The 11,060-nt window shown below is 31.9% G+C and overlaps 1 protein-coding gene across 3 annotated transcripts in view; it reads right to left on the bottom strand.

Moving 5' to 3' along the window:
• LOC109112066 (ankyrin repeat domain-containing protein 12-like) overlaps positions 1-11,060 on the bottom strand; it is a 51,131-nt gene that overhangs the window by 15,841 nt on the left and 24,230 nt on the right. The window lies entirely within an intron of this gene.

Genomic DNA, 11,060 nt, shown 5'->3' with positions numbered 1-11,060 from the left:
GGAAGAGTTTGGCACTTCTCAACCCTGTTTGCAAAAAAGTGCACTGGACGCACAGAAGAATGCTTCCAGAAACATTGTTTTTCAGTTTCAGTGGGAACAGGATTGATGTTCGTGTCGACTGATTAGACCTCCATGTGTTTCAAACCAGTGTAACAAAATAACTGCAGCTGCTTCATACAAAACACCACAAACATGCTGCACAATGACGTCTGACAACTTACAACCAGTACTGATGGTGATACCACAGCACTCTGAAATATATCATGGTACTGTAACTGTATAATTAACATTTTCATTTACCATGGCATTAGAGAAGTTCAATAAAGCTTAAAATATTGACTTTTTTATATATAATCTAGAAGTTATCCATAGATTCCTTTTCACTAAATGAAGAAAATAAATAATGCTATTTAATAATTTATTGATATGCACTAATTGACCAATACATAGAAATGAACAGCAATATTTTCCTAGACATATTTTTACAAAAATGTTTCAAATAATAAATGATTTATAACATTACTTGACTTAATATAACAGATAATTGAATCAGGGTTTTAATTTGATTCATCATTATTATTGAAATTATAAATTAGAAATCACCAGCAACATATCATGAATATTTATTGTATTACCCAGCACTACATGATATTTCAGAGTACATGGTATTACCAAAGCATCTTGTTCAAATGAATTAAAATGTTATAAAAGTGTTGCTCAAAAAAGTTACTGTAGAAGAATTTGATTGATTATTAAGAATAAATATTTATAACAATAATAATATTTTTAATAAAAATAATAATAATAGTGATATGTACTGTAGATAGTATTGCAAATATTTCTTAGAAATATTTTAAATGTAAAATATCTGTTTTGCATGTCATAAGTGTGTTGAAGTCATATTTGATTGATCAAATGCTTTCGTGCTTTAAGGCTACAGTAAAGCATGTATCTGCATACGTTTTGCATCAACACAATAAAGAGCCTTAACAATAAAGAGTTGTTTACACATCAAATCAAGCTTCACACAAACCAGCAGCCGAACACAAGGCCTTGAGTTTCATCTTTCTTTGAGTTTCTCAAAGCAACAAACAAGAAAGTCAGCCATTAGAGAGCGTCTGACGCTGGCGGCCGGGTCTCTTCTGGATGAAAAGCAAATCAGCAGAGACCCACAGAGCTCAACAATACCTTCCCCGACAGACTCGAGCAGATGACACGGAGCAGAGGCTCATGGGAAAGAACATTTCCACGACACCTGACACCCAGCGGAACGGAGTAAAAACCAGCTGAGTCACTCCCTCTGAGAAACAGGAGGCGGTGAGGAGAAAAGAGCTGCTGCGCTGCCCGTGTGCATCATCAGTGTGGGACAAAAATGTGTTACAAGTTACAACTACACCACAAGATTTCCTGTGCTCGCTGTGCCAGCGTACTATGCCACACAGCCTCTTAAACCCAATAATCCATCCTCTCTCAAGTCTCTGAAGTTTCACTCTCGTGAACAAGTTACAACAGGACTAGAAAGCTTTAAAAAAAAAAAAATTAAATCACGCTTAAACCAACCCATTCAAACCTGGACTGACACATTTTCTCAGAAGTTCATGCATTTTTGATTTAGCCAATATTAACATATTAATAATTAAAAATGGTGTTTCATACCCTACATGCACACATCACAAATGGCATGTTATTGATGCATTAGTGCTGATATTAAGACCTTTTTAGACCATTTTATCATTTGAGTTGCATTCTATAGCAACTTTTATAGTATCATTTTTCACATTATATTATAAATATAAAGGTCTAACAGTGCACCCTCAATGACCAAATGATGACCACTTACTTAAAATATATTACTATTTAGCAGTCTTAAGACTCAATGTAACAACAATGCTACTACTTCTACTAATAAATATTAATAAATCTTTATTTTTAAAGGAATAATCATTTGTTTTCTTTTTAATTTTAACAGTAAACCGCTGTTGTGCAGCACTTTGTTTACCAAAAATAAAAGGGTTTTTCATTCGATTAGGATAAAATAAATTGTTTTATGCCTTTATCTGATTACCAGAAAAATTAAGAAGAACATTTTATATGGCCCTATTATTGTTTTAAAAAGGACCCTATACAAAAAAATAAATATAAATAAAATGAAAAAAGGCCTGTGGCTCTTAATTTCTTTTTATAAATTCACCATTTGTAAACTGATGTTTACGGTTAATTTTTTAGAAATATCAATAGCATTTATATTAAAACTAGATTCACTGAACGTAATAAAAATACACACATTATATATATCGAAAATCGATCCAATAATCGAATCGAAAGCTTGTGAATCGAAATCTAATGGAATCAGGACATCTGAATTGAGACCCAGCCCTGCTAAAATGATGAGGAAAAACCTCCCCTCTTATAATGTGCATTTGAAAAAAACAACTCACGTCAGACATCACACGTAAACCAACAAATCAATGTTTTTACTTCACAACTTCAGTCAAGTGTTTGAAATATCTAACTTTTGTGATCTGATTTTTTTCACAGAATCGGGCAGAAAATATATTCTACACTGTAATAAATGTCGATTAGCAATGGATCATAAATATACTTTATTATGAAAATAGATGGCTTGAACAACACCCATAAACTATATATTGTCTTCACGTTTCATCATTCAAAATGTTTCTTCTTATTATCGATTACTTTGTTGATAAATGGCATAAAATTGGTGTCATGCTTTCAAGATGAACACGACACTTTTTCCAATTTTTAAAACAAATAGATATTAAACAATAAACATAATATACCATATTAATGGCTGGTGATATCAGCATGTTTGAAAAGCAAAGCAAGTTATTAACCTGTACCGAAAAAGACTAGTTGTATTATAATTATAATAATTACAAAGAAATTTCAAGTAACACTGAATTTAAGTAGAAAAACTGAAACTGTATTTTCTTTGTTTTAATGCGTCGAAATTTTTTTTTTATAGTTAGCATTTGAAATAATGTGCACTTAACAGATTGCTTTAGTCAGTTTATTTTACTTCTTGTAAGCTATATTTTCCCAAAGCAAAACTAACTAAAGTATGGTCTCGTCTGCCCCTTTCATGTCTAACATCATCTGTTTGGGATTTCACCCAACTCTTCACCGGAACCCAAAAATGAAAAATTCAACACCAGGAAACAGCGTTCATTGTTTAGTGTGTACTCTAGGTAGTCGTCAACATAAATATTTTACGGGTTTATTCCCTCTGAACTTCTTTGTTATCCTGAAAACCCTCACATCCACAGGCCTGGCATCACAGAAAGACGTCAAACACTCTGATGAGGCAAAGACGGCTTTCTGCCCCAGAAACAAACCCCGCAGTCATGATTACAATACGCTGTTTACATCACAAAATAACATTCAAGGTTATTCTGGAAGCACACGAATGGAGGACTTTACCAGTGCATGCAAACTGCCAACGAAATTTAAGTGAACTTTTGGGAAGCAAATTCCTGCCTCCGAGATGTGAGACGAAGGCAAAAGCTGGCACACAGTGAAAGACAGGGGCCAGAGCCAGGGAATGGAAACACAAACAGAGTGCTCCAAACCCTCCAGCACGTGACCTCGGACTGCCGGCTCTACTGGGACAGCGGCAGTGGAACGACTGACGGGCCTGTTTTATTCTCAGCAGCCCGACCAACAAACCACCCTGTGTGGCATCACCATGTTTACAACCGCACAGGGCAGCATTATGGCTCTGTGTGTCCTCTTGACCCGGACAAATAAACTACAGGAATAGCTTTGGAAAAGGGGAAAAAGGAAGTAGAAAAGAACAGATTGGACATCTGTTTGATTCTGTTTTCATGTGGTAAGTTGTACTTCGTCTGGTTTTTGACACGTCCTGCTCGGTATTTTTGCATCACTTCACATTTACGTGTAAATACTGTAGCAGGATTGGAAATATCAAATTCTCAAATTTGAATCGATTCTCATTTTGAAGAACCGTAACCAATTTTTAGATTCCAAGAATTGATGTTTTAGTCTGTTTTCAGCTGATGCTTGAACAGAACTTCACTAACCATCATTTGTAGCGTGTCTACCCTTCAATAATCACAATAGGCTTTGAGCGTTGTTACTTTCAATAAGAAACAAAGTTTCAGATTTCAAATAATATAATTTTCTAACAAATTTTAAACAATGAATCTGGTTTTGGCACGATTTAATGTGGCGTGACCGTTAGCTATAGCCACTTCAGTTCAAGCGGCACATGAACCAATCATCCCGTCCTCTTTACTACTAGTTATAGCATGAAATAAACATGAATGAACATCAGAAGGTATGCTGAAACTACAGTACAACTTAATGAAATGTATTACGTCTCATGTAATGGCTTAATCAGTGTTTCAACCATGAAAGACGCCAATAAGACAGCGTGCAAACAATGTGATTTATCATCACATTTACCACAGAAAAGCCATTCAGTGTACATAGCTTGAAAGTTAGCTAGAAAAATTTACTAAAAAATATAATTAATAAATATATGCACTATATTGAATATGTATTATCTAACTTAGCTTGTTCTTTAATATTTAATGCATGTTTGAATAAATCCATCATGAAAACTAGTTTTTATTACAGCAACTGTTTAAATATTAATACTTAAAACTAGGGATCATGATTTTTCTTGGCCGATTCCGATACCGATTTTTTTAAATGCAAACTGGCCGATTCCGATACCGATTTCCGTTTTTTTTTTTTTTTTATCTTTAAGCAACAAACAAGAAAGAAGGAAAGTGTGCATAAACAAGATGTTTATTTGGTATTTAATAGGCCAAACTGGCTACTGAAAACGATAACCGTAACCATCTGAAATTAACGGCAGTAACTGCACAGTAAGTAGCCTACATTCAATACAAACATAGATGGTACAGACATCAGCATTCAGCCTTTATTTTTGAATTGTGTTGAAACTACATAGAACAGGCCTTAAATTAAAAAGATTAACTGTAACCCATGTGAAATTAAAGGCATAAAACTGTTCTACAGTCCAAACAACACAATCAACACATATTCAATAAGATGTATCTTAATCAGCATTCAGTATTTTAGTTTTTAAATTTGGTTTTAAATTTAAAAAAAAGATCTTTACCAGTGAGACTAAATAAAAGTATGCTATATAAATACATTATTCCAAAATGTTAAAATCAAATAATGTTGGTGCGAAGTGTTTCATTTATCCAATTAAAAAAAAAAATAGGGTAATGATTCACATCTTTATTTTTTTACTTGAGCCAATGAAAAATAAATAACTATTGGCTCAAGTTAAAATAATATAGATGTGAACCATTACCCTAAAATTTTTTTAATTGGATGAATGAAAAACACTTTTTTTTCAGTGTGCCACAGCAGGTGATTTTTAAATCAAATTAAGTCTGTAATTTTAAGGTAAAATAAAAATAATCATCCTATACAGAACTGACGTTTACTTCTGGCTTTTCAAACATGTATGCAAGTTCTACTTTACAAAAAAAAAGAAAGAAAAAAAATTCCATCTAGACAGTTTCGTTTCTCATCCAACACGCGAGAAGTTGAGCTGAACGTCCCTTCACTATCTCCACTTGTGCAGGGCGCGGACAGGTACAGTACGCTCGCGCAGCTTTATTTCGTGCAGGAAAGGGGCTCTTATTTGTGCGCCAGTACACCAACAGCTGTTAGCTTCCTGCTGTCTGTGCCTCAGACATGTAACTCTGCACTTCCAGTGCTGAACGGCTGCCCGTGTCCTGCGCACAGATTTCAAAATACTGCCACACAAATGACATGATAGCGAATGATTACAATATAGTCTGTGCACGCGGGCGCGCTTCCGGAAAAAACGGCTGGAAAAAGACCAAAAACCGGCCGATTGCCGATCGCGTATTTTAAACAAAAAACGTCCGGTTCCGATTTATGGCCGGTCAACCGGTGCATCCCTACTTAAAACATGAAATGCTGTAGAAACATAACTATATTATTAAAAAGTTATGTTTTTATAAAAACAGCCTTATGTGCAATTTGAATGTTTGCATACAAATCAGTTGTTGAATTTTAAGCTTGTATATTATAGTAATATACCAACAGTATTCAGTATTCTCTGTATATTTTACAGCATTAGTTGAGAGAATTTTATTTTTCTTGAGAAGAGCGGACATACTGTTCCTGATATATCCAAATAATATTAAATCAAAAGGAAACAAGATTGGAATTGAATCAAACAGCAAGCTCAAAATGAAATCATATCGTGTAATTTGTAATAAGTAGTGTAATTCAGTTTGTATAAATACATCTACAGTATAGCAACAGGACAAGCAGAAAATGCTGCAGTTGAACACACAAGCGTAATCCAGCAGCACAGCGCTAAACAAACAACAGGAAACTGCAATCAAGTCTTCAGACGGCCAAATATTCTCTGAACGGAGAAACACTGAGTCACAAAACCTGGCACGAATCAAGACACAAAGACAACTCAGAGCAGAGGGAATCATGCTACTTTCTTGGTGGCCTGGGAACATTAAGGCCAGAAACCAATATGCACATGCAAACCTGACTAACTATCTCAGCAAGAGCCTCTTCAAGCTCTTGCTCCACCAGAAGAGTAACTGACTTGAAAGTAAGAACTGATCGTAGCAGATCAGAGTTTATGCTAATGTCTGCTACAGCTGTTGCAACCACATGTTCTTGCATCGCATTAGAAGTTGCTGTCTGACACATTTCACGTACAAAAATAAACATGCGTGGCTTGAAGCTTTTGCGTTCATAATTAACATTCTAAGTCAATGTTATAATTAGGACTTTGAAAGTGTTAAAAATACAAGTACATACAAATCATAAAATCTTAAGTCATAAAAAGTCTTAATTATGAGTGAAAATTATAACAAAAATAACTATGCAATAATTTTGACTGTCATAATTACAACTTTATTTGTATATTATCTTTATGCATTCAAAGTCATAATTATGGCAGTCAAAATTATGTCCAAACTTTTTATGCCAGAATTATGACTTGGAATGTATTAAAAATACAAGTACATACAAATCATAAAATTATACATCATAAAAAGTCACAGGTATGGCATATTAAGTCTTAATTATAATTGGAAATTTACAAAAAAAAAAAAAAAAAAGACAATACAATTATAGTTATGAATTTTATATATATATATATATATATATATATTATATATATATATATATATATATATATATATATATATATATATATATATATATATATATATGTGTGTGTGGTGTGTGTGTGTGTGTGTGTGTGTGTGTGTATGTATATATATATATATATATATATATATTTAATACTTTAAGTCAATGATGACTTGTGTCATAATGACTTAATGTTTTAAATGCATACAAAGATCAAAACTAGTCATTTGTATCTGTATTTATTTGTAGCCTATGTATTTTTAATACATTCTAAGTCTGAAAACTATGGCCAAACAAATCTGCTTTTAATGTCATAATTTTAACACATGTCGCCTATTTGTATATATATGTATTTATTTAGTGTATTAAAAATAAATAAATAAAGAGCATTTAAAAATAAAGAGCATATTAATTGTATTAAAAAAAAAAAAAAAAACGTAATTTCACCCCTTTTTTGCATTAGGAATTGTGTTCTAACACGTTTTGCAATGCAACAACGTACAAAAATAAGCTTGCATAGCTTGAAGCTTCTGTGTTCAAATACTTCCATAACGCTATATGTTTCGAGATTAAAAGGGATAAAACCCTTCCAAACCTGTATGAATGTTTCTTCTATGGAACACAAAAGAAAACATTTAGAAAAACATCCCTTTTGTCTATACAATGAAAGTTCAATGGGGACCAATCAGTAACTACATTAACATGCAACCAAACAATCCATTAACAATTGGATTGATGGCTAAATCAGACTGAAAAGCCTTTAAGTAAATGTTTACATTCATCTGATTCATCTTGATCCCACTGAAACTTCGGTCCGACTGAAAGTAGTGGTATAGACCTGAAACAATCCGATCAATAGGAAAAAATTAAGACTGGAAATGCTGGAATCCTGCAACTTTCTCATCAGATTCAAAGATACCTTAAGATTGCAATGTTTCGGGTTCATATAAACAGAACCTTTCAGATGAAAATTAGTGCACGTAAACATACCTAGTGTTGTTTTAGACCCCGCAGACTTTCATCGTACACATAAAAACAATATAATCAAGATTAAAATAATTCATATATTATAACATCATATAGTATAATATCATATCATCTCATAAAAAGGCAAAACATACAGTTTTGGAATGACATAAAAGCTGAGCAAATGATAACAGAATTGTCATTTTTGATAGAACTTTCTCTTTAAATCTGTCTGACAGACAAAAAGAACATGATGGGCTTGAAGAAACCAGTCCCATTTGTAGTTGACATTTGAGGCTTAATACTATAGAAAAGCACTAAAAGTTTTTCAGTTAAGAGTGTTTTCAGCTTATTTTCATATAAAAATACAGCATGCAGTTGCATTAAACAATGGTTTAAACATCATTCAATGTAAACTGTGATAATCGTAATTAATAAATCGCAATTACAATTTTAAGGGAATAATCGACAATTATGATTGTCATAATCGTGCAGCCAAAAAGTGCAAATGCATACAAAAAGAAACAAAGAAAATAGTTCTAAGCAAAGCCACGGCAGAACAGTCACGCATCTCCAAGCAACACACAACAGTGTTCTGTTACTGAATGATTCAGTACTTTTGAACAAATCAGGTCAATGATTCAGTGAGCCATTCATTGCATTTTCCAAACATTTAATATTTGTGACACTGGACCACAAAGCCAGTCTTAAGTCACATGGGTATATTTCTAGCAATTGCCAAACATGCACTGTATTGGTCAAAATTATTGATTTTTCTTTTATGCAAAAAATAATTACGATATTAAGTAAAGATCATGTTCCATGAAGATATTTTGTAAATTTCCTACAGTAAATATATTAAAACTGAATTTTTGATTAGTAATATGCATTGCTAAGAACTTCATTTGGACAACTTTAGAGGTGATTTTCTCTATATTTACATTTTTTTGCACCCTCAGATTCCAGATTTTCAAATAGCTGTATTTCGGCCAAATATTGTCAAAAAAATTACCCTTATGACTAGTTTTGTGGTCACATTTGTATGTAAAAAAAAAAACAAAAAAAAAAAAAAAAAAACAACTATTGGCATTAATCTTACAACATTTATGCATTTGCAATTTTATTGTGTAAATGCATTCATGGAACCTCTTATCTTCATTAAACAGTCTAAGTAAATACATCTAAATGGCACTTTCGATGCAGCTTCTGTGTTTCCTCTGCAGTGCAAAGATGGAGTTTGTTGATACTGATTTCATTGAATGGTAACAACCATACAGTGTCCTATTATTCTTACTGAATGTATTAATAAAATTTAAGAATTTGACATAAATGACGACAAGTATATTTAATAAAGTTAGGAAAATATTGCCCTTCATAAAGTTTAAAAGTGTCCTAGAAATCAATTTAAGGTAAATACACATATATGCTGATTAAAGTAAGACCTGATAGAGCACTGATTGCTTCAGAATAAATTACATTTACGCCAAAAAAAAAAAAAAAAAAAAAAAAAAAAAAAGAAAGAATAAAAGTGAATGACTGATTTACTAGCCCGAAGGACAAACACATGTCAAGGCTTAATGTCGACCCCTGTGGTGCGACAAATTACTAAAGAATCTTTGAAATCTCTGCCAGTTCCTGTATGATGCTGCACACACACGTATATGCTTCATATTATCTGTAAGTGTTCAAAATCCCAAAACCATTTATGCTCACATCTGCTATCTCAACAAAAAAAACGTAATTCATACCCCTGGACCAATTTTTATTTATTTATTTTTAAATAAAAAAAGGTGCAGCTATCCTCAGCATGCACTGCAGTCTGCTGTTCAACCTCTGCAATGCATCACAAGACAATATCGAAAGCCCTAAAAAACACAGTGCATTTTTAATATAACCATGGCGTGTTATAAACGGCTTCATTTTAACGTGATCCCACAGGTACAATATAACAGCACCATACCTGCTTAATTGCTTTATAAAACACATAATAAATATATTAACGATGCAAAAATTCATTAACAAGTTATTTTATTAAGCAAATTCATTAACAGGACTCAGTACTCCAGAGAGCAATACTGTATCCTTCAGATGTCTGTGTGGCATTAAACTGGATGTGTTATTATTCAAGTATCTAGGCATAAACACACGGTTTAAGTAACGATAACTAACTTGATCAGCAAGATTCCCTTTAAATTGTTGCTCTAAAAAATAAGTGCCTACAGAAGCAATGCTGAAAATGGAACATGTATTCAGAACTAGAAATATCTCTTTAAAATGGTTCATTTGTTTACATTGAGGATTCATGAAAATCGAAGCTCATACCCTTTGAAGCTTATACCCGAAGCAATACCCTTCAGATTGAAAAGTGAGTGAGAAAATACAAAATTATGAGATTGACAGTACTAAGTCATAATTCGGACAAAAAAAAACAAAAAACAACGTAATTATGACTTTATTTGTATGTATTTTAAATCACTCCAACAGGAGTGACAGAAAAACAAAAAATTATAACATTAAATCAGAATTATGAATCGAAACTATGAGAAACAATTAAAAAAATAAAATGTCATGCATTTTTGTCATATTTCTGATTTTATATGCATTTATTTTAATACATTTTAAATCATAATTATGACAGTAAAATTAGGACCAATAAAATCAACTTTTGTCATAATTATGTCTTAGAATGTTTTAAATTATAATATTTTTATATATATATATATATATATATATATATATATATATATATATATATATATATTTATATATATATTTATATATATATATATATATATATATATATATATATATATATATATATATATATATATATATATTTATATATATATATATATATATATATATATATATATATATATATATATATATATATATAGATATATATATTATATATATAT

Source organism: Cyprinus carpio, chromosome A2 (assembly GCF_018340385.1).
Source record: "Cyprinus carpio isolate SPL01 chromosome A2, ASM1834038v1, whole genome shotgun sequence".
Taxonomy (NCBI): Eukaryota; Metazoa; Chordata; class Actinopteri; order Cypriniformes; family Cyprinidae; genus Cyprinus; species Cyprinus carpio.
The sequence above is the reverse complement of the archived record's forward strand: the minus strand, read 5'-3'. Positions and strand labels throughout refer to the sequence as shown.